An 18114-nucleotide genomic window follows, 5' to 3' on the forward strand; every position below is an offset into this window, starting at 1 on the left:
AATGCAAAATGCATATTATTTCTTTATGCTCAATGGCCTTAAGATTTTGGCCAGCAGTGTATGTAAAAACGGCTGGTATGAGTAGAGAAAGCACAATGTAGAGGAGCCAACAACGTTTCGACCTTCTTCGGTCATCGTTAGGTTAACAAAGAGAGAAAGAGGTAACTGACCGATAGCTGACCACATGTTTGAAGGCTGTTGTGTAATTGAGTGTAGGAATGTAGAGGGCGTGTTTAGTTGTTTGAATATATTTACTAATATAGGTATATAGGTGTTCCTTTGTATTGGTTTATTTTGGGCTTGAGTTGTTGTATAAGTAAGCCTTCTTCAATTTCGTGTTTGTTTATGTTTGTTTCTTTATTTAGTATTTGGGTGTTTTCTATGGTTATGCTGTGTTTATTTGATTTTCGATGTTCGAAAACGTGTGAAGGTTACTTTTGTGTTTTTTGGATTTGGTTTCCATTTTTCTACTTGTTTCTCCAATATAGAAGTCGTGGCAATTATCACACTGTATCTTATAAATAATGTTGGTGTGGTGTTTGTCAGTGTAGTTTTTACATAGCATAGATCTTAGTTTTGTGGGGAAACAAGTAGAAAAATATGAGGTTGTTTGTAACATATAATTTTTATCTTACAGAACTTTACTCACTCCAACAATAAAAACTGAGTATTACTTTTTCTTCTGTCTATAATGATTAAACAATCCTTTTCGTGATAAAATTTATCCGGGATTTTATTTGTCTACAGTTCTTTCACTTATGTTGATTGTGCCATTCTACAGATATGCAACTTCTGTTATAATCAGAACATACAACAGATTGAATTTTTCAGAGCTACATTACTGTAACAATCGTTACAGTACTTTTCACAACGATGTTTATTTAAATGTTCTGATGATTTATTACGTTTCTAACTGTAATATTTTATCCGAAGGAAACTTTTCATTGACGTTTATAACGTTAAAACGGTGATCCTGATATCACAGAAAGATTTTGTCCGATTGTAAATAACATTCATATATTATACGGTTAAAGGTTTCCGACGTAACTACATGTGTTCGAATGACGTTCAAATGACATTTAAATGACGTTAAAAGTTGCCAGTATCTTTTATCCCACATGGTCCTTCTGTAACATTAGCCGAAGTGTGTAAGTCTTTCGTCACGCGTGTCCGTAATTGTGATCTTTTCTCAGATACGCTAACCCTAATACTATTAATTTAGAACAACAAAGATCGTCGTTGTTATTATTTATAGGAATAAATGAACTTTTCTTAAGTCGGTCAAGACTAATACTCGATAATTTGCGTCTGGCACTACCTACTGGTAATTCTAACGTTGTAACCTCAATCTGAAATGAGTCATCTAGTGGTATATCTCTTTCACTCTTGTTTACTTTTTGAACTGTAGTTAAAATAATTTCACAAAATAAGTCCGTGTATTTTATGATTAAAAGAAATACTGTAAAAAGTAGAATGTGCAGTACACTCTTTAACTCTTCTACGCGCAGACTTTCTAGCTATAAATTCTCTGTCTTTCTCGTGAGGATATTTAGTGTATACATGTAAAAAACAGATAATATTATGAAATGTAATTTTTAAAGGAAAATAAATTCAGATGTGGGAATATAAGTTTCAAAACCTTTTCTCACCTTCTATGCTTGACGATCTTTTGACACCTCGAAAGGTTGGTCTTCATTGGTTATGTGTCTGTAAAATGGTAAATGAGGTAATGTTTTTACAGAAGTTCTATCTCAGTCAATACGACAAATAGAGGCCACAGAGGAAGTAAAGTCTGCCTTATTTATGACACGTATTTCTCTCTAATTTGTGGAGGATTTCACTGTTGATCGATAGTGAGACCATTTCCCACATAAATATAAGTTAGCTGTAACAGAACGTATTTAGTTTAACAATATCTGTTTCATTTATGTTTTACCAAGAGGGCTGGAGTGGGTATTAACACCTTAATTAAAATAAAGTACAAAACAACGTTTCGACCTTCTTAGGTCATATTCAGGTTAACAGTTTTTTTCATTTAGTTCAGAAATAAATTCACAATAGATTTTGTTTGTTTATTTTTGAATTTCGCGCAAAGCTACTCGAGGGCTATCTGTGCTAGCCGTCCATAATATAGCAGTGTAAGACTAGAGGGAAGGCAGCTGGTCATCACCACCCACCGCCAACTCGTGGGCTACTCTTTTACTAACGAATAGTGGGATTGACCCTCACTATATAACGCTTTCACGGCTGAAAGGGCGAGCATGTTGGCGCGACGGGGATGCGAACCCGCAACCCTCAGATTATGAGTCGCACGCCTTAACGCGTTTGTTCATGCTGGGCCTTCACAATAGGAATATAATACTATTAGTTTAGAAATATATTCAAGAATCATACTTGCGTCAATTAAGTTGTCCGTGGTCAACGCAAGAAGAACTATAAGATGTAGTTATCGCATGGGTATCGAATTTAAAGTAACTCTAAACTGATTGACAGCTGATTATATATGGTCGAATTATTATGTTCGGATTGGTTTAGTGAACTAGACTTTGTCAACGTAGAAGTGACCTATGACAATGCCCTCGTCTATATAGCATTAAGTCTGCATTCACTGTTTCAAAAGTATTATATTAGCTACAATGATTATTGTTATGTAATTACACATAATACAACTTTCATTTTATTCTAAGTCCACATTCTGACAGTATGTCGAACACAGTATGTTATAACTGATGTTTCGTCATTCATAATTACATTTTATAAATGTGCAGTTTAATTAAACACAAAACATGTATCTAACTGACATGCATCACCGCATATTTACAGTTTTGTAAATATTTTAGTACATTGTTATTACATAGCAAAAGCGTATTATAATTGATTTTTATGTTAATAACATTTTCAACTAAACATTAAATATGTTGTAAATACATAGATAATGACAAAGTGTTGTAATTAACTCTTATTTTAATAAAATATTTTTTTAAATATAAGTGTCGCCCGTTTAAGTTTTAAATTTTTGCGCAAGGTTATACGAGGGCTATCTGCGCTAGACTTCCTTAACTTATCAGTGTAAGACTAGTGGAGAGGCAGCTAGTCATCACTACACACTGCCAACTCTTGGGCTACTCTTTTACCAACGATAAGCGGGACAACTGACCTTTACATTATAACACCCCCATGGCTGAAAGGGCAAGCATGTTTGGTGTGACAGTGATTCGAACCTGCGATCCTCAGATTACATGTCGGGCCGACGTTTAAGTAGAACTTTTGTTTTATTCTTAGCGGACTGAAACACACCGATTGTTTTTGTAATAATCGAGACTGAGTAATGAATTAATTATTTAAATATTACGTAAAGAAATTTCAATAATTAAAGTATACTTTACATATGTAGACTTCATTATTAAATACATGGTATATAGTAATTTCAGTCTAACTGAATATATCTAGCAATTTGTGAAAGTAAATATTAATTATTATATTAACAGATTGCAAATATGAACGACATACTTTGAATTACTATAAAGAAAATTAATCACTTGTAGCCGGTTATTTTGAAATAGAATTGGTCATCCTAGTTACGTGTTTTTTTTTCTAATTTTGTATATGATCATAACCAAGACGTTCTGTGGTCTTGAATATCAAACATATTTCTTAAAATATATACTTCTTAAAACTCTGCTTCACTTCTACATTGCAACACAGTACTTACTTCACAAATCACTCAGACTTGGTTAACTCAGAACTAACTCTTGATAAACTGCGTGTTAGTAACGTCAAGATCTTCTAGTATCGTAGAAGAAAGCTAAGCTTTTGGATCACGCGTTGTTAGAATAACTGTCTGTATGCGTGTTCTTGTTTGTCATCAGATACGGTGTGTTAGCCTAATGAAATAGAGCAGAAACGACATTAGAAATTTGTATGTGTTTCGTGATAAACAATCTGAAATCAGAGGTATTTTAAATATTAGTAATCAGTAACTCATTCATTTATTATATTTAGCTGTAGGGCGATTATTGTTTGTGTATGATTTGTGAAACAGTAAGAGTCCTGCAGAACATGGAAATAAGTTATGTATTCCATACTTTCACAAATTTTGTGTAAATTTAACAGTGATCAATGGTTATTTAGAAAATAGACAGATACAGTTAATCAATCATTTATTATTTTATTACAGATAATTAATTTTAACGTAATTCAATTTATACGTCGATGACTTGTAGAAGTAGTCTCACAGTATATTTGTTAAAATTCTACAGACAACAGAAATTAAATACATATATATATATGTTGTGAAACACATCTAAATTATTTTGTTGCATAATGTGAGATTAAAGAAGTGTTACTGTATACTAATCGTTTTATTAACAAGGTAATATAATGTACAAAAGTATATGTTTTAATCAATGCATGATATGACCTTTTTCAGGTCACTTTAAACCTGCAGACGTGTATTTTGAGTGTGTGTGATAAAAATGTATATAATTATAATCATGTTGAGCTAAATAATATATCATGTTTTTGAAAGAACACATATTCGATTGATAATTAAAAGAGAAGGTATTAATTAAGACATCATCCTTTTGTCCCCTCGGTGATGCAGTTGTATGTATGTAGACTCACACTACTAGAAACCGGATTTCGATAACAGTGGTGGGCAGAGTACATATAACTCAGTGTATAGCTTTGTGCTTAATTCAAAACAAACAAAATGTTGGCCTTTCAGGACATAGAAAGGATAAGAAAATTTAATTAGCTGATGAACTAGCATTAAGCATCCTTTTTCTTCTGGTGTACTAATTATAGCCGATTAATTATAAATGAATTATGTTAAGCAATTTTTTTTTGTTTTCGTTCAAAGATACACGAGGGCTATCCGCGCTAGCCGTCACTAAGTTAGCAATGTAAGACTAAAGGGAAGGTAGCTGGTCATCATTACCCACCGTCAACTCTTGGGCTACTCTTTTACAAATGAATAATGGGATTGACCGAATTATTTTAACGCCCCCACGGCTGAAAGGGCGAGCATGTTGTTGCGATGGGGATTCGAACCCGCGATCCTCAGATTACGAGTCGAACGCCTTAACTCACTTAAGCATGTCGGGCCCCTGTCGGTGAATCACGTTTGATTTCTCCGAATGTCATGAGTTACACGAGTCCAGTTCTACTCTTTCGCCCAATAGTACTTTCTATTTTGATTGCATGTTCCAAATTTAGTTGTATTTAATGGCTATAATAGGCGTAAATAACTCTTATATTTCTCCACTTTTTATGTTATATGTGGTATGTCAAGGAGAGAGTTGTTATATTAAGATTTATTTAATATCGAGTGAAATTAGTTTGTTGATTGTTATGAAGAGAAGTTTGTGAACGATGATAGAATATTTACAAAAAATGTGGTTTTGAGATAAATATTACAAAAATGCGTTTGATGTAATTAGAAAATAACTGTTATTAATGGAGCTGGGACAAGGATCTATTCTGGAAAGAGAGACTCTTTAGGTAAAGGAAATATTGCTTATCATAGACTACAGTTTCCTGAAGCTATAAGACCTTTTATTTTTATTGTTTGTTTACGAACTGCAGAGTTACAAATGCATGCTGGGTACTTCAAATGTGGAGAAACGGAGAGAGAAAAGTGGTTTAAAGACATAACGAGGAAAAAACAGATGAAATTAATTCTGTACAATATACAAAAAAAGAAAGAAAAACCTAAGTGCAGAGACGACAACAACAGGTACACCAAAAGCACTTTATAATCTTCGTTAGACAACGGAAGAGATGCACAAGAGTGAGGAACAACAATGACACCGCAAGCACTTGGAAATGTACACAACAAAACCGAAAAACCGAGAGCAACAATAAGAAAAATCACAAGAAAAAAAATAATTTCGCAGGGTCTGATGGCCATTATTATATACTTAAGTGAAAAGAAAATACATCTTGAAACCAGTATGAGACAAGTAGAAAAAAGCTGGAAACCAGTATAACAAAAGTAAAAAAAAATATAACTCGAGACTAGTACGAGATAGGTAGTAAAGAAGATATAGTTAACATCAATACGAGAGATACAGCTGAATGAATACCAGTATGAGACAGGTAGTAAATAAGATATCTTGATATAGGTATAGGATAGGTAGTCAATCCCACTATTCGTTGGTATAAGAGTAGCCCAAGAGTTGTCGTAGGGTGGTAAGGACTAGCCAGCTGCCTTCATTCTAGTGTCATACTGAAAAATTAGGGACGGCTAGCGCCTACAGCCCTCGTGAAGCTGTGCGTGAAATTAAAAAACAAACAAACCAAGTGCCCCATTGTGCAGTAAGTAAAAGTAACAATCGACTTTATACATGGAGCTGTTATTAGTGACAGAACCAATGGGTTTCTTTTTAAAAAACGTATTTTAGTTGAATATTGTACATTTAAGCATGACTTGTAGTTACTGAAAAAAAAACAGATTTAACAATTTGAACACGAACTTAGTACGATCATGATATACTGATGTTACAGCAGGTAGAAGAGCGCCGGAAGAAAAAAGTGATTTTTTTTTTCTTCGATGTTGAGAAAATGTTTCTCGTAAAACGTGTTTTGTGACCTGTATGTAGAGCTTGTTTGATTATTTACTAACGGAAGTTAAATAGATTTCACGACACTTTTCATGTGAATGAACAAAACATTTGAACATAAATTTTAAAATTGATGGTTATTTTAAATGTTCCACTACAAACACAGTTTGTTCAAATAGTGTATAATACTGATACTAAATGAAAACAGAATGTTTGAAAGAAAGACCTAAAAGAAAGTCACGTGTCTGAAAAATGGTATATGTTGAAATAATGTATAAACTGATACTAAATAAAAACAGTGTACTTAAAAAAACCAGAAGAAAGACACATATGTCTGAGCAAAGGATATATATATATTATTCAATTCATAGAAATGCGTTTGATGCGAAAGTATTATATTATTTTTCATCGTTTAAATAGCTTTTCAAAACACCTGTTTACATATTAAGATACCGTTGACGATGTATAGTTTAAATATATGAATCTAATACAAATTCTGATATATCACCTAAAAATCATATAGATATTACAGTAAGAGTTGCATTTCATAGCAGAGTGGCGCAGTGGAAGCGTGCTGGTATCAGAGGTCAGTGGATCAAAACCACACTCTGCTAGCATTCCGTTTTCATAATTTCCTTTCTCCTTCATCAAAGTTATTTAATGCACTTCAAACTAAGAAGTACTGCGAATATTTTCTATTATATATTTCTAATTTTTACTGTATGTATAATCACACTGCCCCCCACTACAACGCTAAAATCAGGAGTTCGATTCCCGTCGGTGGGCTGAGAAATTGTCTTTCCGATTGGTGGTTGTGTAGTAGGCTAACAACCTACTCACTTAAAAACCAACCTGTTACATAAAGCGCAGTGACTGCGGCCCTATGTTCCTCAAGGAATTCAGTGGCATATGATGATAATCACACTGATTAGTTTTAGTCTTTTCTTTTCACACGACTTCCTTCGTTTTATATGTACGTAGTTTATTATAACCAAAGACAAACCGCAAGATAAATAAAATTGAAAAACACTGCGCCAATGGAAATGACCACAGGGTATATGGCATAGAATTTATCCTATGGTTTTGGAGGAAATAACGGAAGTAGAACTCATATTGCGGTGGATACATCGTCTATCAGTCTTAACATCCATTCGCCAGTTTCACATAATAAGTTTGCTTCCATTTTCCTGTCATGAAATAGAATACATTACTCTCTTCTTCATCAAATGTGATTATCATTTTTGCTTCCTTCTCTTTTCGTGGTGTTTAAGATTCCTTTTGATATTTCAAATACTTTAACCATTTCTCCCTTCTTATATCTTCACTGTCTCTAAAAGAGCTGTATAATATTCTCACGTGATTCTTTAACTTACAATTGCTGTTTTCATTCTATTGTTGGATTCCATTTTATCATATGTAACAGACAGTTGCATATATATTTTTATGTCTTCCATAAATATTTTCCATAAATGACGTAAAACTACGCATGCGTTAATAAATCATAGAGTACAGATATCTTTGGATTTAATTTAAATTTTTAATTTCATGTAGTGTAATGAAACACTGAGATAAAGAATATCGTTTGAATAGAGTAAAATTTTCCTTTCCTTTTCTTTAACCAAGTAAAGTTAAACAAAAATGGTCTATTGATTGTAAATAATCTGGTTCTTTAAATAATATTGGATTATTTTAATAAAATACTTCACCCTAGTGCTTTACGTACCTGATTATTATTTTTGAGTAATTGCAGGTAACTAAGTTTTGCCATTAATATTAAAATGTTCACCTTACAAACAATTAAGTTAACATTTAACTATAATCAGATGGTAAAGTATTGTTCTTATCTCACACGTTCACAATTACCTAGCGTCGTTACTATAGATTCGTCAGTAGAGTGAGCCATTTTCTATCCTAAAGCTGTTTGTTTGTTTTTTATTTTCGCGCAAAGCTACACGAGGATTATCTGCGCTAGCCGTCCCTAATTTAACGGTGTAAGACTAGAGGGGAAAGCAGTTAGTTATCACCACCCATCGCCAAGTTTCGGCTATTCTTTTACCAACGAATAGCGGGATTGACCCTCATATTATAACGCCCACACGGCTAAAAGGGCGAGCATTTTTAGTGCGACCAGAATTTTAATCCGCGATTCTTAGATTACGAGTCGAACGACTTAAACCACCTGGACCTGCTGGACCTACTACTTTAAGGCAACAGAAAAAGTGCAATTTCTGACAAATGAATGGTGTCAGTTGTTTATGGAATGTGCGAGTTTAAATATTACTGTTTAATAAAGGTTGCATGTACATCATTTTAAACATTTTAGATCATAATATAAGCTTACAACGAATGTAACTGCATCTGAATTACTTTTATAGTTGTAAAGTCTGAGAATGCCTAGCGGAATGTCAGATAAGTATCTGCCCAAGTTTTTTTCAAATTCAATGCGTTTTAAGAAGTTCAAGTCGTTTCTTAGTAAAGTATACCTATTTCTTTAGTGCTCCAATGTACAAAATATTGAGAACTAGTTCAGCGCTCATGGTACAATTACACAACTTTATGAAACGTTCACTCCTACTGTGCAGATTATATAGACAACAGAATGTAAGTTATGAATATTTGTTTAAAGTTCTTCGATCTTTCCTGCTAAGATTCTCTTTTGCTACGTTATTACTAGTCTGTTCAACGCTACCTTTAATTTTTGGAAGATAGAACTGATATGAGAATGTTTTTGTTTAGTGTGCTACCTATCTGTAGAAACATGAGTTCGTTTTTTAGAAGTTAGTAACGTGAATATGACCGCTTATAGTGTTCACTACTGTGACGTGGTTAAACGTGAAAATTTTTCAGTTAAGTAACTTTAATTTCACATGTTTTCGATCTGTTATAGACGCCTCTTTGTAAGCTATTTGGTCTAAAGATGTTTTCGTTTAATGTTATTAGGTTCTATATTTCTTTTGCAAATATGTTATTGCTCGCAAAGCTGATTGTCTAGAGTAAACTACTGACTAAGTGTGAAAATAATCAGAAACATGTTCACTTTCCAAACTCTTCAGTTAATAAAGAGTATTAACATTTCTCAAGGAATTTTTCAGTATATTGCATACACTTCTGTGATTTTCTGAAGTAAATTTTACATTCCTATTAAAGTACTTACGAAGTACTAAAGTACTTTTCTTTTCACATTTCTTCCTTCATTTTATATGTATATACTTTGTTATAACGTAAAACATATTGCTACATAAAAAAATGAAAAAACACTGCACCAGTTGAAATGATCCCAGTTTATATGATGGGTTTTGGAGGTGTTAGCGGAAGTAGGACCTACGATGTGCTGGGGTTACATCGTCAATCAGTCTTAACATCCACTCGCCAGTTTCACATAGTAAGTTTGCTCCCATTTTCCTATCATCAAATAGAATAGATAACTTTCTTCTTCTAGAGGGAATGCAGTTTGTCATCACCATCCACCGCCAAGTCTTCGGCTACTCTTTTATAAACGAATAGCGGGATTGATCGTCACATTATAACGCCTCACTTTACAACCAAGTATACTTGTCTTGTCTTGTATGTCTTGTCTCACACGTACACAATAACCTAGCAATGTTTCTGTAGATTCGTCAATAGTGTAAGCCATTTTGAATCATAAAGCAACAGTAAAAAATTTCTTTTTCTGGCAGAATCTCAATAGAAACATTTCAGATCTTTATATAAGCTCACATCTAAAGGGACCGCTTCTGAATTACTTTTATACTTGCAAGGTCTAAGAATGCCAAGCGAAATGCCCAATAAGAGTTTGTAGAATGTTTTTAAACAAGAAGTTCAGTGAGTTTTAAGAAGCAAATATCGTTTGTGACTAAAATATACCTATTTCTACAGTGATTCAACGTAACAAGATATTAAGAACTTGTCTAGGGCTCGTGGTACAATTCCACAACTTTATGAAACGTTCTCTCTTACGGTGCTGACTATATAGATAATAGAATGTAAGTTATGAATGTTTATTTAAAGTTCTTGGATCTTTCCAGCATTGATTTTCATTTAAGATTCTCTTTTGCTACGTCATAACAAGTCTGTGCAACGCCACCTTGAATTTTTGGAAGGAATTAGAAATGATATGATAATGCTTTTTGTTCAGTACGTCACCTATCCGTAGAAATATGCTTTTTTTAGAAATTACTCTCGTGAATATGACCGCTTATGGTGTTCACTACTTTAACGCAGTTAAACATGAGAAAATTTCATTTAAGTTGCTTTAACCTCTTATGTTTTCTGTCTGTTAGAGACCCCTAATCATTAAGCTACTTTGTCAAAAAGATGTTTTCGTTTAACGTTATTAGGTTCTATGTACATTTTCCAGACTCTTTAAGTTAATAAAGTTGTTGTTGTTCTTTTGAATTAAGCACAAAGCTACAGAATGGGCTATCTGTGCTTTGCCCACCACCGGTATCGAAACCCAGTTTTTAGCGTTGTAAGTCCGCAGACATACCGCTCAGCTTCTGGGGGGCCAGTTACTCAAGAGTAAAAACATTTCTTAAGGAACTTTTCAATATATTGCATACACTTCTGTGATTTTGTGAGAAGTAAATTTTACATTCCTATTAAAGTACTTATGAAAAATACAATAACTTAATTATTTCCATCTAGATGAGTTATGTATTTGTAAACCTACTCTTTAAGCCTTAGATTTGTTTTCACTCGTTAGATAAAGTTTCGGGGGAAATACTCATGTTACAAAAGTTATATGGAAGGATTTCTGTGTATTTGAGAAACAAAATTTATATAAACGTCGATGACACTTACTGAGCACAGTCGCTAGTAATTGAAAAGTAAAACTTTTTTCGAATTATAAACAATATAGCAGAACTCATAACACAAATAAGCTAATTGTGTGTTTAATCCATGTGTAGAAACGGCAAGGTATGTCTTGAGCGGTTCTTTGACTTGATTTGTGAATGAACACGGTTCAGTCGGATGAATAAATAGATATTAATACACACTCTATGATCGCTGTAGTAGTGCTGTGAAAACATCATAGACGTATCGGGTTTCATGGTTTAAACGCTTTAAGTCATGTTGTTTGTAATTAATATTTTCAACGTTTATTTTATTTGCATTTGGTGCGAATTCATCAGTTGGAAGTGTATTCCATTCTAAGGGCTCTAAAGGTGTTCTACAAAGATATCTTTCAAAAGTATGTGACTTAAACATAATTTCACACTCTTTCTTTATAATGCAATTATTCTGAATATTTGAAAGTATGTAGTTATTGTTTTTCTACAAATTCTTGTAGAATGTTGATGCTAAACATAAAGCGCTATTTAAAAGTAATTTAATAAATAACTACTCACGTATTAACCGCAGTTGTAGTTGACGCCCAGAGGACTTATAAGGCATTTGTAAGAACAAAAAAGTGAACTAGTACACAGTATATTACGGTACAATATTAAAAAAGAAAATTTTAATTTTAATCTTTTGATTTAGTGAATAGAAGTTCATAGCTACAGTTTATGACGAGAAAAATGTTAAAAAATTTAACAAAGTGATATGTTAAAAACGATGTCACCTGTTATTATGAACTTTTACAAAAAATATTTTCGAAACAACAGTATTGTATTACACCATTTTATTTATTTTTTAGTAATCAGATATCTAATATATTTTACTGTTTTACCCACACTTTTTGTACGTACTGTAGATGTATGGAAATGTATGTCGAATATTCCAATATTTTATGATCTAAAACACTCTGGTATAAACAATGTAATATGTTTAGCAGAGTGGCGCAGTTGAAGCGTGCTGGGCCCATAACCCAGAGGTCCGTGGATTGAAACCACGCTCTGCTAAAATTACGTTTTCATAACTTCATTTCTCGTTGATCAATGTCATTTAATTTATTTCAAACTAATAAGTACTGCTTGGATTTTCTTTGTTATCTATTATATATTAATAATTTTTGATGTACTTACACTAATTAGGTTTTTGTATTCCATCGTTAGTTTGCTGCGTGTTTTAGTCTTTTCTTTTCACATGCCTTCCTTCATTTCATGTGTATATAGTTTGTTATAACGTAAAATATATTCGAACATGAAGAAATGAAAAAACATTGCACCAGCTGAAATGATCCCAGGTTATATGGAGGGTTTTGGAGATGTTAGCGAAAGTAGGACCTACGTTGTGCTGGGGATACATCGTCAATCAGTCTTAACATCCATTCGCCAGTTTCACAAAATAAGTTTGCTCTCATTTTCCTATCATCAAATAGAATAGATAACTTTCTTCCTCCAGAAGGAATGCAGTTAGTCATCACCACCCACCGCCAAGTCTTCGGCTACTCTTTTATCAACGAATAGCGGGATTGATCGTCACATTATAACGCCTCACTTTACAACCAAGTATACTTGTCTTGTCTTGTCTTGTATGTCTTGTCTCACACGTACACAATAACCTAGCATCGTTTCTGTAGATTCGTCAATAGTGTAAGCCATTTTGAATCATAAAGCAACAGTAAAAAATTTCTTTTTCTGGCAGAATCTCAATAGAAACATTTCAGATCATTATATAAGCTCACATCTAAAGGGACCGCTTCTGAATTACTTTTATACTTGCAAGGTCTAAGAATGCCAAGCGAAATGCCCAATAAGAGTTTGTAGAATGTTGTTAAACAAGAAGTTCAGTGAGTTTTAAGAAGCAAATATCGTTTGTGACTAAAATATACCTATTTCTACAGTGTTTCAACGTAACAAGATATTAAAAACTTGTCCAAGGCTCGTGGTACAATTCCACAACTTTATGAAACGTTCTCTCTTACGGTGCTGACTATAGAGATAATAGAATGTAAGTTATGAATGTTTATTTAAAGTTCTTGGATCTTTCCAGCATTGATTTTCATTTTTTCTCTTTTTCTACATTATAATTCACTCCATTTTTGTTTACTTCAAATTATTTTTAGAGTAAACTTGAAAATTTCGTGGCGTTGCTAGGATGAAAATTACTTTCATTATGCTGAGCTGTTTTAATGAAGTAACCATATTAATTGTGACTTTTTGCAAAATAAAAAAAATGATTATCTAGTAAATATTTTGATTAAAATGAAAAAAATAACAATGTCTGAAAAACATAAATAATTGTTAAAGCTGTTTTAACAAAAAGAGAACAGGATACATTGCTCCTGATTCTTTCATGTGCTTTGTATGACATTTCAAGTTTTCAAAAGAAAATAATCTTTTTTGGTGTCGTGATTTCTATTTTATGCTATCGTTTGCAGCGTTTTATGAATTTACTATTGTTTCATTTAAAGAAGAACTTTTTTTTTTCAAAACACACATGAATAATGCAATACTAACGCCAATAAAACTAAACCAAACGAGACAAAAACCCAAATATAACGTACGAAAGCAGAAGTCGAAAAAACATAAAAGCAGCCACGTCTCTGTACTCATCTGTCACCATTTTGTTTCACTTATATTTCTGTGGTATTATACTCTTATTTTTCTGTTGATGTGACTGAATAAAGTAATTAGAGGTAAAAGAAAACAGTTTCACTGCCTATAATTTCTTATAAATAGCTACAACAGAAGAAATGGTTAAAAAATATACTTTGTCTCCAAGGTCAGAGATGATAACATACGATCATCTTTTATCTGAAGCTTTACCAACATTTTGTACTGCTCTTTACAGTAATCTTTTGCAAATCAATGACTTATTACCCTCAAATACATAATTTAGTAGTTTCTCGGAGCTTCAGGTTAATCAAGGGCTGGCTGTATACCAGTATAAGATAGGTAATATGAAGATACAGCTCGATATCAGTATGAAAGAGGTAGAAAATAAACCGTGTTTTACAATATATAAAAGCGAAAATGATTAGGTTATAAACATGGGCTGATTACTGTTTACCTTTATGATTTTTTTCTTTGCTAAATTACCGTTTTCTCTAATAATAACCCTCGTTTTCTAAAGTATTCACAGTAAATAACATGTTATTTATTGAATATTTTAGAGTATTGTGATTTGTATATAAATGAGCTGTTCCCAGTGTCTTCAGAATGTCAAGTTACCTAAATTATTCGTTTAAGCGTGCGTGGCTCACCAGTGAGCTCGAGGGTTAATGAAGATAAAATTCATGTGACTGACACAATGAACTTAAGCTTACTTTGAGCTCAAACAGACAAACAGAGCCTAGTGAGTGAACTTTATCCGAGTGTTTATTGTTAGGAAGTATACTTTTTGTAATTTGAAGGTTTCAAACTATCTTTAACTCTGTATGCTATACACGTTTTACGTGATAGAAAATCTACTTATAACCAAAATGTACTCTTCTTGAATTTCATGTAAGTGTCGTGCAGCATTTAGTTTCGTATGTCACATCGTTATTCACGATTTTCATTCAAGTTACCGTGTACGTTTTGTTGCTAAGAAACTCAAGCATTCATACACCAGTAGGTAACAAGTCTCAGGATCTTTTGTAAAAGTATTGAAATCCACCTTGTATGCATTGGTTTACTGTGTTCATGTTATACTGTAATATAGAATCCCATAAAAAACAATGACAATTTAGAGCCTACTAAATTTATTTGTAGTTAAACACAAAGCTATGCAGAGGGCTATGTGTACTCTGCCCTCCACGGGCGTTGTAAGTCCGCAGACCTATCATTGTGCAACTAGTTTGAAAACAGACAAAATAAAAATAAAGGGTCTTTTAGCTTCAGTAGACCGTAGTTTATGATAAGCAATATTTCCTTTACCTAAAATGTTTCTCTTCTGAGAATAGATCCTTGTCCCAGCTTCATTAATAACAGTTATTTTCTAATTACATCAAACGCATTTTTGCAATATTTATCTCAAAACCACATTTTTTGTAAATATTCTATCATCGTTCACAAACTTCTCTTCATAACAATCAACAAACTAATTTCACTCGATATCAAATAAATATTAGTATAAAATCTCCATCCTTGACATACTTTTATATAACATAAAAAGTGGCGAAATATAAGAGTTATTTATGCCTCTTTTAGCAATTAAATTCAACTAAAATGGGAACATGCAATTAGAAGAGAAAGTATAATTGGGGAAAAAGAGTGGAACTGAACACGTGTAACTCACGAAATTCGAAGAAATCGAAGGTGAATGACCAACAAACACTTGATTTTTATAAAAATGATTAACGGTTCAAATACTCTAACGAACTGTGGCTGTAGTTCACATATTTGGAGAAAAACAATAAATACCTCACGCTATCTACTTTCAGAAGGAAACGTGTGAATTAACTTTATGTTTTCTATATTCACGTATTAATGAATTATATCAGATAATCTAATTAAAATAGTAATGACAGAGACCTAAAGTTCAATCAGAGACTTTTAATTTTATGCAGAATATGTCAACACATCCTACTTCTTGTAAACTAAGTAGTGAATTTTAAATCCATGACTTAAATATCAGAGATCACCTAAGCTTTATTTAAAAACATACTAATAAAAATCTGTAATTGTATTTTCAACAATTACAAAACGCGTCAATAAAAAAGTCATTAATCTTAATACAAAGTATGATTTTATCTAATTAAGTAAAGAGTAAAAATGACGTTTATGTGTGTTCTTTATCATTTAATATCATGTTATTATACGAATATTTAGATTACAATGTGACATTTCCCTCATGACAAAATGTTTTTAAGAAAGTTCCACCATACACCTAACTGATTTATTATGGAATACGAATCATTTTGGTTTTACTGAACTGTTTACAGAATAATTTTTCTTGAAGATCACTGATTAAAAAAGTGAGGTTATAATTAATTGTAAATATTAAAAACATCCAGGTATTGGTTTACAAAATAGATATTCATGCATATGCCGCAGAACGTTTTTTTACTAACATTTAGAAATATACCTTTAAGAATTGAATAATTTTATAATAATGTGTTCATAATTTTCGATATATGAAAAAAGTAGCGATTTTATCAGTTTTTGTCCAGAGTGTTGTATCAGAGGTGCAGAGGTTAATGACGACTAAACATGTCTTTATTATATTAAAAATCCCATATTTTACTGAGATTTAATATGTGGAGCTAAAGAAACAGTAACTTTTTTTTCAGAAGCAAAAATCTGAAAAAGCTACTTTTGTTGATAATAATCAAGCAACTTGAGTTTTGAACTTAAATTTGTAATGCTGTATTACACTTCAACTAACAGAAACACTGTAGAAAGGTACGAAATGAAACATATATTCGAAATAGCTAATAGTATATAAAAATATATTTATGTATGTATTCAATACGCAAAACTATCGTTGACCCTAACAAATCATTAATACATTATTTTCTTTTACGAATTCCTTAGGGTTTAAACAAAAGACTTGAAAGACTTTGGATAATTATTAATATTTGATGCATATGAAGTAAAAGTGTTGTTGTTTTTACTGAAGAATATCTGTCGTCTACCCACAATGGTAACGAAACGCGGTAGCTAAGGTGTATAAGTTTACGTGTGGTTATTTAAAAATAAACAGATTTAACAATTACAATGTACTATATACGATCACAATATACTGATGTTATAGCAGGTAGAACAGCGCCGGAAGGGAAAAGGTTATTTTTTTTCCTATAGTGTTGAGCAAATCTTCTCGTAAAACGTGTTTTATATGTTCAACTTGTTACGCTATTTACTAACGGAAGTTAAATGGATTTCACCACACGTTTTCTCTGAATAAACAAAATATTTGAACGTAAATTTTAAAATTAATGGTTATTTTAAATGTTCCACTACTAACACATTTTGTTCAAACAGTGTATAATACGATTACAAAATAAAAACAGTATACTTAAAGAAAAAACACAAAAGAAAGACATATATGTCAGAGCAAAGGGAATATATATATATTATTCAATTCATAGAAATACGTTCGATGCGAAAGTATTATATCATTTTTCATTGTTTAAACAGCTTTTCAAAATACGTGTTTACATACAAAGATGGGGTTGACGAAGTAAAGTTTGAATATGTAAATCTGATAACAATGAGGAATAGTAGCACCTAAATGTCATATAAATATTACTGTGAGACGTTACTTTCATAGCAGAGTGGCGCAGTGGAAGCGTGCTGGGCCCATAACCCAGAGGTCCGTGGATCGAAACCACGCTCTGCTAACATTACGTTTTCATAATTTCATTTCTCGGTGACAAATGTCATTTAATTCATTTCAAAGTAATAAGTACAGGTAGGAGCTTCTTTGTTATCTATTGTATATTAATAATTTTTGATGTACTTACAGTAATTAGGTTTTTGTATTCCATCGTTAGTTTGCTGCGTTTTTTAGTCTTTTCTTTTCACATGCCTTCCTTCATTTCATGTGTATATAGTTTGTTATAAAGTAAAACGTATTGGAACATAAAAAAATGAAAATACATTGCACCAGCTGAAATGATCCCAGGTTATATGGAGGGTTTTGGAGATGTTAGCGAAAGTAGGACCTACGTTGTGCTGGGGATACATCGTCAATCAGTCTTAACATCCATTCGCCAGTTTCACAAAATAAGTTTGCTCCCATT

The 18114-nt window shown here is 32.4% G+C and overlaps 1 non-coding gene across 1 annotated transcript; it reads left to right on the plus strand.

The window, feature by feature from the left end:
- Positions 1–17640: 17640 nt before the first annotated feature.
- TRNAM-CAU (transfer RNA methionine (anticodon CAU)) lies at positions 17641–17712 on the plus strand. The gene has a single exon. It is a non-coding gene; the product is annotated as a tRNA-Met (tRNA).
- The last annotated feature ends 402 nt before the right edge of the window (positions 17713–18114 follow it).

This window comes from Tachypleus tridentatus, chromosome 1 (genome assembly GCF_004210375.1).
Source record: "Tachypleus tridentatus isolate NWPU-2018 chromosome 1, ASM421037v1, whole genome shotgun sequence".
Lineage (NCBI taxonomy): Eukaryota > Metazoa > Arthropoda > Merostomata > Xiphosura > Limulidae > Tachypleus > Tachypleus tridentatus.